We start from the raw sequence: 11114 nt of genomic DNA on the forward strand, positions 1-11114 counted from the left end.
GAGCACTTCGTCATCTTCTTTCTCTTCTTTAGCAGTCTCTTCCTTTTGCTTCTGAGATACCGTCTTCACGTTCGCAGATTTGAAGGATCGCCGACCATAGTTGTTTGTTACATTCCTGAGCGGCTTCCTCTCCGACTTCACGTTCACTTCATTCAGTGGCATCTCTCTCCCTCCCTGCGACTTCGCTCCGTCGAGGATTTTTGAATTTATCGTCGGATTTGTAGAGGCGGGCTTCTCCTGTGCAATTTCAAGAAGTGAGGCTATTTTCAATTCCTACTTCCAATGTTAGCCGTTTAATTTGGAGTCCATAAGCAAACGACATGGCGTTTTAGGAACAGGATCCAACGGGCCAGAGGCTTGGTAATTCATATCAAATAATCATTAAAAAAAAAAGAGTTGAAGTGTAAATTTGATGCGAAAGTTTTCATTCAGAAGTTTTAGCCTTTATGACAAGCTATGAGATTACTAAATTTTACTAATTTTTATTCTACCTATAAAATCTTATTTATAATCTATAATTAAAATTGGAGATAAAATTTTCATCATTAGTACATTATAAAAAGAGTTAATATAATTTTTAACATATCAAATTTAATTTTATTTTAGTTTTAATTTTCTAAGTTTTAAATTATAAGTTTTGGTTATTTAAGTTTTTTTTATCTAAAACATTCATCTATATAATTTAATAAAAACATGATGATATTATCTCTTAAAAGACCAAATTAAAGCTCATTGTTCAAAACTTTAAAAACCAAAATCAAAATTTGTGTAAACTTGAGGAAATAAAAATTATATTAAATCATCGTAAAAATATTATATGAATTATAGTACTAATAATGGAAGAGAGTGAGTAAATCCTTTAGAAAACGGGTAGCATTTGAACAAAAGTTGTTGAAAAATTATTGGAAGTTGTGCAAAAAATTAATCATGTTTTATTAAATCGAAAGCTTTATTTATTTTTTAATGCTTCAATGCTATTTCATCATTCTTATCTAACTCTGATTCATTTACTATTTTCATTCTGTACAAAATTAAAACAACTTCAAAATCTCCATAAAACTATTCTATAATAAAAGTTAATTAAATCACAAACACTTTTTGTTGGGAAAAACAAGGAAAATTTTTTCCCCAAAACATACACGCATATATAAAAGCAAATAAGACCCCGGAACATGAGTACACAATTATAAAATAAATTTCTCATCAAAACCCCAATTTTAAACATATACAAGAGACAATAAAGCTTCCAATTTTGAATACTGTAACAATATTCAAGACTAATTTAACAGTATAATCATTACATGAAGATTATTTATTTTGTTAGATGCATTGCAGCATATTTATTTATAGATCTACCTGCGTGATCATGCGAAGCTCCCTCTTTCCAAGTTTCGATTTCCACGATGCGGAGGTTAATGGTTGAAAAAGCTTATTTTACTTGTTTGCTTGCTATAGTCTCAACATATCGTTTTTTAGTCATGGAACGAGGGGGGAAATGAGAGGTAGTGGGAGGCACGCGGGGGAAATGAAAAGCAAATGGAGCTTTTTTTCCTCTTTTTTTTTGCAAATTTTTTCTTTTAATTTTTGTATCTGCCAACTAATATCGAAAAAGTGCCATATTAGATTAAAATAATGTGAGTTGTTTTTTTCCTGATTGGATAGACCACAGATTACATGGCACTCTAAGTTCACCTGAGAATTTCTCCACACCGGTTCACCCAAGATTTTCCCGCTCGAAGTCCGTTATGATCTTTCGCGGCACGCCTACTGTTTGAACCATCGCTCGCTCGTTTTTGCCTGACTGACTGCACTGGTACCATTTTCGTCTTCCCCTCCTCCTCCTCCTTCTTCTTCTTCATCTTTCTTTTAAATGCTCGATGTCTGCAAATTGTAAGGGCTTTAGTTTTAAAATTTCATCCTTACCTTCTTATGTTTTCTTGCGTCCTAGTTAACATGTCATCCATGGCCAAGAGCATCCATGATCTGGCAATGGCGTGCATAGCAAAAGACAATTCGATGACCTATTGAAAATTTTGAAGTTCACCGGATATGTGACAACTGATGAACTCAACTTTCTCAAAAGCACATTTTCGACGCTCAAGGGGCAAGGGTGGGGGCAGGCTCCATAAGAGAAAAAAGATGAACTGGATTGTTGTTCCAAGATCTTTGTGGAGAAATCTAAGAAAATGGACTAGTCCACCCTTGATAGATTGGATCCAAGCCCATCGACATTTAGGGTTCTAGTGTGAATAGCAGAATTTATGGGTCTTTAATTGTAATTTTTTCCTTTTTATTTAATTTACAAAAAAAAAAAAAAGGAGGGAACAGTTGGAAAACCGTGTGAAGGAGGTAATTTTTGGTTCAAATGGAAACATGGAGCTAAAAGACAACCGAAGGATCAGTTTTGGGTTCCGATTTTTCTTTTCTCCAAACTCCTCCCTCCGCGCTCTGTTCTTCATCTCCCCGGTGTATTTGTTGTGAAACATTGATCCGACTCCGTCACCATGATCGGATCTCCACATGGCTATCTGATACCGTTGTAGATTCCAGGTATGCTCGAAATTCATCAGTGGTATCAGAGCCTGGTTTATTTTTTCGCTACTTTTTTATCTGCAGCCTGCGTTCTTTTCTCTCTCTTTTATCCAGTGTTCTTTTTTCAATTCAAGTGACAATTCTGTGATTTGCTCCAATAAATATTATACAAATCCTTTATATTACTTTCAATGTGATAGTTCTGCATATGGGAGACGCTTTTGCTGCCGAGCTTTTTGCTATAAGGAAGGGCATCTGCTTATATCAACCGATCAAAAACTTGATTTTAGAATCCGACCACCGGCTTCTCATCCGAGCATTATGCCCAAAAGAAAGGAAGGTCGAGAATCCAAAACCTGGTGATCGTGTTGTTACGCGGAATTCTAATCAGGCTAAAGAATTGGCGCAAGTTGTCGCTATGCTGAATTGTAAGGACAGGCTATTCGTGTATAGAGGGGGCAATCGCTGCGCAGATTACTTAGCGTATCATGCAGCACGATATATTGATGATACAGAGGATCATATGTTTGATGATGTCCATGATGTGCCCGAATTGGCAAAAAAAATTGAAGACAGAAGAAGAATTGACATCCATCGTTCCTTGAGCAATCTGGATTGTTCATCTTCTTAAAAGCCAATGATAGTTCAAGTTTGACGTGTGCAGAAATTGACAGTTACAAGTGTTCAATCATTCATGATTGACTGCTTTGATTTCTTTGTTTAGTTTTTTGCATAAATGACATTAACCATTTAGTAAATCCCAATACTTATTGAATCCCATTTCATGAGATTTTGTCAAAACCATTTTGATGTGATATTTTCATATTAAATACAGATGTCAGCATCATTTGGAAGGAACCTTTTTTGAATCACTTCTTTTTCTTCTTTCATCCTCACTTATAATCTAATCATGTCTAGTTCAGCTTATAAGAAAAAGACATTATACAGTGTAACAAAATTTTGTAATCCGCCTTTCAAATTTATTTTACTACATGCCCTTCCTCATTTTCCCATGTTCTTTTAGTTGACACCTCTTACAACATCTAGTGTCTTTTTTTCTATGTTTACACTTACAGTTTCTGATACCATTGATAGGTACCCAAACCTTTGGAGAGTCAATCCCCAAAAGCTAGCTGTTAGGGAGGGAGAGCCATTGGTTTAAATACCCCATCAAGCAGCCCATACTACTCGATGTGGGACTTTGCCCATACAAAGTCCCTATCATGGTGGTTAATCTGCATGTGTCTGGTTGGCATGTGACTTCTAGATGAATACTTACACCTCTGATTTTGTTAATAATAAAAAATAATAATTACAAAATTGCATTGTAAATTCTTTGTTTCACTTTCCATCACTTTTCACAATTATACCCTTCAGACATTAATTGCTGCTTCTTTTTGTTAGAGTCTTCAGTTCTAATTTCCCAATAGTTTTTCTTTTGGCATCTTCATTTTTAGCATGTGTTATAGAAATACATTTCAAGACATATTTGTTAGGTGATAATAAGAGTCATATCTTGTCTCTATTGACATTGGCATAATGGTTCATGCATGGCTGTCTATGGCTTGCAACTCTAAGCAGACTTCAAAAGGGGCCATTGGAAGGTTTTGACTTTTGAGATAGTGTTCATTATTTAATGGTAACATGGTGTTCAGAATAAGACATCATTAGCAATCTTGCACCAGGTTGCAACTTTAAAAATTATATAAAAGCTTGTTTCTCTGAAGCTTATCTCCAAGTATTCAATGGCGGCACTCAGGATCAAAACATATTTCTTCTGGATATTTCTTTTTCTCCTTCTCTATAAAACTGTATGTTCACTGATTTCAAATACACTACAGATGGAGGATCTAGGGAACATCTTGAGAAAGGAACTATCCGTGGGGATGCTGTCTTTTCAGGTAAAAGTTCATATATCATAAAAGCTGTTAGTTGCAAGATTTTATAGACATCTTTTCATTCATCTTTCTTCCACCTCCCTCCTCTTATATATTCATTTCATGGCCCTGTCATGCTCTATCCACTGTTCCATTGTTTAGCTATTATCAAGCGTATCATTGATAATCACAGGATTTGCATTGGATGGATTGCAAACAACCTAATATATATGCTCTTTCTGGAGCTGTTGACTTCAGTACTCAAGACTTCAGTACTAGAGATGACCCTTGGCCTATATTCAAGCTACAAAAGGAGTTCAATGCCCCAGGAAAATCACCACCACTCTCAGCGTATGTGTGCTCTTGTGGAATATAATTTAATTAAAGGGTTAATATAATCTTTGGTCCCTCAAGTTTACTCTCATTTTGGTTTTGGTCTCTCAAATTTCAAACTATAAGTTTTGGTCCCCAAGTTTATTTTTATTTAAAATATTGGTCCGTATAACCCAATAAAAACTAGGATAATTTTACCCCTATAGGGACCAAAACCTATGGCTTGAAATTTGAGGGACCAAAACCAAAATAAGGACAAATTTGAGGGACCAAAGTTTATATTAACTCTTAATTAAATTATGAAAGAAGGAGATAGGAGGGGAAGATGGGAGGAGGGTGAGAGAGGAAGGAATAGATAGATAGGAATAGCGTGCACGTGTGGGAGTAGAGAACCACATGGGCAATGGTCACTAACACCTAACAACCAAATGGCATGGACTAACTTATAGCAATAGCCCCTATAACTAAATATTTATGTTATTATCATATCATCTTATTTACTAGATGCAAAATACTATGGTGCTTACCATATCAGTGAATTCTATACCGGATGGCTTACGCACTGGGGAGAGAGCATTGCTGCAACTGATGCTGATTTTACAGCAGCCGCCCTTGAAAATTTTTTGCAAAAGAATGGTTCTGCAGTTCTCTATGTATGTCTCCACTTCCATCTTTTAGCTGTTATGGATATGACATTTAAATGAAACATTTTGGCATGGCTGTTTTAATTCTGATGGCACATGGCGGGACAAACTTTGGATTCTACAATGGAGCAAACACTGGTCAAGAGGAGGCTGACTACAAGGCTGACATCACTTCTTATGATTATGTCAGAATTTTTTGGGCCCATCGATTCGCATTCTATTGACCTTTTTTCCCTGCATGTTATGATTTATATGCCTCGACCTTGTCCAGGATGCACCAATCAGGGAATCTGGAGATGTAAACAATGCAAAGTTCAATGGTGCGGATGTTAGTTTTCTACTTATTTTCAGGCTATCATTTATGCACTTTCATTGGTAAGCCAATTCTTTTTGTGATTGGATACCAAATGCAAATCCAAAGAATATGCTAAGGGAGCAATATTTATTGAATCAAATATAGGCTCGATGTCCGGCTATCCTACCTGAATTTCTGGATTACCAGCTATAGTAATGTATCCGCAACTCAGGGTATTTAAATGGGGTACATGCTGTTGCATTAGAAAGGACTCCCATTCCCCCATGTAGTTTAAGACTTACAGATACCATGAAAAATTCCGTTGTTACTTAGTACTTTTACATAGATCCAATTAGCCCTTGATGGTGGAACTTGGTATTAATTGGTAGTTCAAATATGTGGTAGACTGTGTCAATGAATGTTGATGCTTTTAATTTTGCTATCTGTTTGTTAGTAATTATCATCCAGTGAATGTGCGATAACTGTGAGCAAATGCATATCAGCCACATCGCACCTAATGAAGGAAACTGAAATATCATGAATTAGATTATGGGAAACTTTGCAATATAACAACTTAGTACTTTGGTTCTATTTATAAGCCAGAGAATGTTTTTCTTTGTCTTATTTATAAGTTTTATAATTAAATTTTTAACACAAATGTATTATAGGTTGTCATTTTCTTGGAAAATGTATATATTAAGTAAGGGTAAGGTCGGAAAATTGTTAAATTTTAAGACAAAATTAATGAAGTTTTTTTGGTGCGTGAAATTAGAAATGATTTATAAATAGGATTAGAAGAGTATCTACTCTTGTGCGGGTTCAATATGATAATTTGCTAACACTCCGCCCATCCCTGCCCCCCCAAAAAAAAGATTTTGCTATCGAAGGCATCATTCAGAAAATACACTAAATTTGAGCTTCTTGTATACATTTCAGCTCTTCGGAAAGTTATAGCTCAATATAGTGTAGCCCCTCTTCCATCAGTTCCCTCGATAATGGAAAGGCGGGATATGGACCAATTCACTTACAGAAAAAAGCTTTCTTGTTTGATATGTTTGATTTGGCCAATCCCACCAATGTGATTGGAGCTGAAAACCCATTGTCAATGGAGTCTCTGGGCCGGGTATGTCATGGCTGTTCATCATGATGCAATTGTTAAAGGTATATTATAGTAACTGAATTACCTTGCATCCAGATGTTCGGGTTTACGTTATATATGTCGAAATATGCTTCTAAAGGAGGCAGAAGCAATTTATTCATACCTAAGGTGCTGTTTATCTTCTTTCAGTAATTCTCAGTCTTGTTCTTTAGCTATGTCTTTATTTTCATTACTAAGAGACAATGCAATCAATATTGGTTCTCAGGTAAAGGCTGCATAAGCATCCCTTTTCATGTTCTCTTCTTTTATGGATTACCCAATAGTTAGATAGTTTACAGAATGTCTTATCTATACTTGTGTAAAGCTTATTGCGAATGTGCAGGTGCATGACAGTGCTCAAGTATTTATTGCGTGTCCTTCCAAAGAAAGTGGTGCACTGCCAACTTATGTCGGTACCTTGGAAAGACAGCTGCATAACAACCTCAGCCTTCCTGAAACTAAGTGTTTTTCTAACATCAATTTATATACTGGTATCTACCTCGTTTTCTTGATTATTTACTTTATTTTTGTACAAAGGAAACATTCTGGGGTTTTAGCTATATATTCTAAGTTTAATTTACGACCTTTTTTTTTTGGTTAAATCAAATTCACTTGCTGGCATATGAATCCATTCTTTCAGAGTCAACACCCTCTCATTCTTTCAGAGTCAACTCCCTTTCGTGGATTAAGGAAGCGGTGATGGATCATGATAGTTCTTTACACCTTTAACATAAGCTTGAATTTTCCTTCCATTAATAGATAATTACTGGGATTGGATGAACTACCATTGATTTATATTTCTCGTAAATTAATGGATAAAACATTAAAGCATGAACTCATTTAACATATGAGGTCAAACCCGATCCCACCCAAACTTTGCGCAGTCACTCAAGTAAATATTATACTTTATAGCCCAGTCTCTTGAATATATATTAATTTCTCTATGTATGATTACGGAAAGCAAAACATTGTAAAGATCAACATTTCAAGGACATATGTTTAAAGAGTGTATTTACTGCCCTTGACCTTTTTTTTTTTGGTTGGGGTGAACTACTGTCCTTGACGTTTGTGTAACTCGAATTAAATGTTTTTCTTCCCTCTTTAATAGGTTGAAAACATGGGTCATGTAAATTATGGTCCTTTCATCTTTGATAGAAAGGTAAGGTTATTTGAAGATAGCGCATTTAAAACTTTGATTGTTCTTGGATGATTTTTTCTTTTCTTGGCTGACCTTTATTCTCAACTTCTATACAGGGCATTCTGTCTTCTGTTTATCTTGATGGGGAAATTTTACATGGGTGGAAAATGCTCCCTATGCCTTTTCACAACCTGAATGAATTTCCAACTTTCAATCCAATTACACAGGCTTCTTTTTTGACATTCAGTAACATGTTGATGCATCGCAAAAAGTTAATAGACAAGTCTGGTAAGCACCAAGATATTCATTTTTCTCAAGCTTCCCTTCGTAGGGTTGTAATATCAAATCTGTAACCAAGGCTATTCTTTTGGCAGAGAATACTTCACTTGTACCTGCTATCTATATTGGCCATTTCTCAATTGATAAATCAGAACTCATCAAGGATACATTCCTATCATTCAACAACTGGGGGAAAGGCATTGCATTTGTTAATGAATTTAATTTAGGGAGATAGTGGCCGGTAAAAATAACTTCTCTTTTATCTCTTGGGTGTATTTTGTTTGTGATTAGATTGCATGGCCAATATAGTTTGTTCTCTATATTTATGATTGTTTTCCTCTTGAAGTATTAATATGTGTACGTCTTTCTAATAGCTGAGAGGACCTCAGTGCAACCTCTACGGTCCAGCTCCACTCCTTAAGGAAGGGGGTAATACCCTGGTATGAGCTATTATCTGTCTTTAGTATAGAGATGTTCACCCGGGTTAAATCATTTGAGACCAGAATTATTTTACGAATTAATTATTGAGTATTTTATTGAAATTCATCTGTCTTTCTTGTATGAAGTCTTATTTTTGTAAATTGTCGCGCAGGTTATACTTGAGTTGGAATCTCCAAACCCTGAACTTGTGGTAACACTCGGTCAATGAGCCAGACTTCACCTGTCGCTCAACCCTCAAGTTCAACCCTCAAGTCGAAGGAAAGAACCAACATGGGTCCCAAGTTGATGTGAGGGAATTAGAATAGCTGTAGGTTCTTTTATAGATCAGACAAAGTAATTGAAGTTAAATCAGACAGAATAATTGAGGTCTTATTCATATTATTATGGATGGGTTAAATAAAAAATCTAGGGATTAAAAAAAAAATTCGAGTAGTAGTTCAGATAAACAAATATCACGTTGGATAAGCTGGAATTTTGTGCGTAATAAATGGAGGATATTATCATTGAAAAGGATTTCAATTCTTCCATTGTTATATTGTTGCACACAATAGTATATATGATTATGAGCTCCTGAAACAACGGTGTAATATAATCTTCATATGATAACAACGTATATTTCTGATTGTTCTGGCCTACGAATATCACTTTGGATAAGCCTTGGTTTGTTTTCCATTTCACGGGGGCCAGTATCTTTGAAAAATATCTCCATTCTTCCATTCTTTGGCCGTTGCATACAGTAGTAATGTTTTTGAACTCATGAACCTATCCTGAAATGCAATTGCTGCTTACCATTAACCTGGAATTCATTACAGTTTGAATGAGAAAGGGCAAAAAAGTGGCTTATTTCCCCATGGTGGTAACGAAACTGACTTCACAACAATGCATAAGATAATTTCCTCAGGCCAACCAATCGTGCGTATCAATACAATGATCCCATATAAACACTAATGAATACATAAAAGCAGCATAGTGAATTACATTCTGCATGCACTGAGGAGATGTGTCAAGCAAAGCCTTTTAATTGCTTAATATTTTTTTCGATACATGACGGAGCAAGAATTAAAAATAAGATCTCCTGCTGCCCTTACTACTTTCAGATGTTTCTAAACTGGAAAACAATCTAACACCTAAATTTCTCTCTAAACTGGAAAGTTGAAGCCCTTACTACTTTCAGATGTTTCAACATTGTGCAGAGACCGGTTGGTTATGCTACTGGCCTATAGTTTCCCTCTAATTAAACGAGTTCATCCTTCTCTGGAATAATATGTAGTAGTTTTATGCAGCACAGATCACTGGGTTTGAGATTCCCCTTTTCATTTTTATAATTTCCCTGCCGACAGGCCATGATGAGCAGATTCCATGCTGAATTTGAAAAAAAGAAAGGTTGGGGGGGGGGGAGGTGGGGGAGAATATTCTTGTCTAAATACGGCTGTTAAAACCAACAGAAGGTTTAAATCTTCAGCTAATATTCTTTTAGTCAGTGGAAGTATTCTTGATCTAAAATTAGGACTTTCTGGATGCTTAACACAGACAGTTGAGGGACAGAAGAAGAAGCTAGACGAAAGTTAGCAATTGCTAAATCAGCGAAGGTTAGTAGTAGTAGTTGTTTCATACGTCTTTGTTTGCTTGAGATTCTGTAAACTAAATACATGCCTCCCCCTTTTTTTCGACATACAGAGACTTGATTGCTAATTACCGGAAGTCTGTGGAAGAGCTTGTTAAATCTGAGCCATAAGTTCCAGTCAATCAAATGTGTAAGGAACTTTACACGAGGCTATATCTCAGTAGATTAATGGTTATTCTCTTTTTATCAGCAGCAAAGATGCAAATTATTTTGAAGTTGAGATGGACTTGAAACATCTACAGTCATCTTTATTCATATGGAAGCGTAATACTTGATATATTCGAGATGAAATGCCAGTGAAGATGATTAACTGTAGGCTTAGGGGACTTCACAGCATTTTCCCTCGCCAAACTAAGAAGACGCAATTATAAATGCAGCTTTATTCGTCCATTTGTCATTCAAGCATGTTAGTTAACTATATTTGCATCCATTTGTAGTCTAGAGTGGGTTAGTGTGAAGCTAGAAATGAAACTAATTAATTTTTAATCCCCTTTCACAAGTATAGGAGTTGTCTGTTATAGAAACCAAGAGCCCCTGAGTTCCAATAGGCTATTTGCTTATTAGTTCAAAACTAAACCGAGATATTGTTTTTGCCTTTATTTCTTCTGGTTGTTCCTCTTTACCTACCTGATACGCTGATTTCATCAATGACAAATAGAAAGTATGAAAGAAATTTGTGAGCCCCTGTACGTTTCTTTAGTTAACTTCAAAGTTCAAGCACGTGTAATGCAGGGCTCTCTATCATCAATATCTGGATATTACGGTTCTGAAGGGAAAAATCAGAAGTTTTGACAAATAGGTTGCAGGAAATGT

The 11114-nt window shown here is 35.7% G+C and overlaps 1 long non-coding RNA gene and 1 pseudogene across 1 annotated transcript; both read left to right on the forward strand.

Moving 5' to 3' along the window:
- Window positions 1–4345: 4345 nt before the first annotated feature.
- LOC114735440 (beta-galactosidase 17-like) lies at window positions 4346–8982 on the forward strand (annotated as a pseudogene).
- A 1260-nt stretch (window positions 8983–10242) lies between these two features.
- LOC114735406 (uncharacterized) lies at window positions 10243–11114 on the forward strand. The gene is made up of 3 exons (XR_003739264.1): window positions 10243–10266; window positions 10355–10431; window positions 11034–11114. It is a non-coding gene; the product is annotated as an uncharacterized LOC114735406 (long non-coding RNA).

The sequence above is a fragment of the Neltuma alba genome, unplaced genomic scaffold, assembly GCF_004799145.2.
Source record: "Neltuma alba isolate B1F8T4 unplaced genomic scaffold, ASM479914v2 tig00013207_pilon, whole genome shotgun sequence".
Taxonomy (NCBI): domain Eukaryota; kingdom Viridiplantae; phylum Streptophyta; class Magnoliopsida; order Fabales; family Fabaceae; genus Neltuma; species Neltuma alba.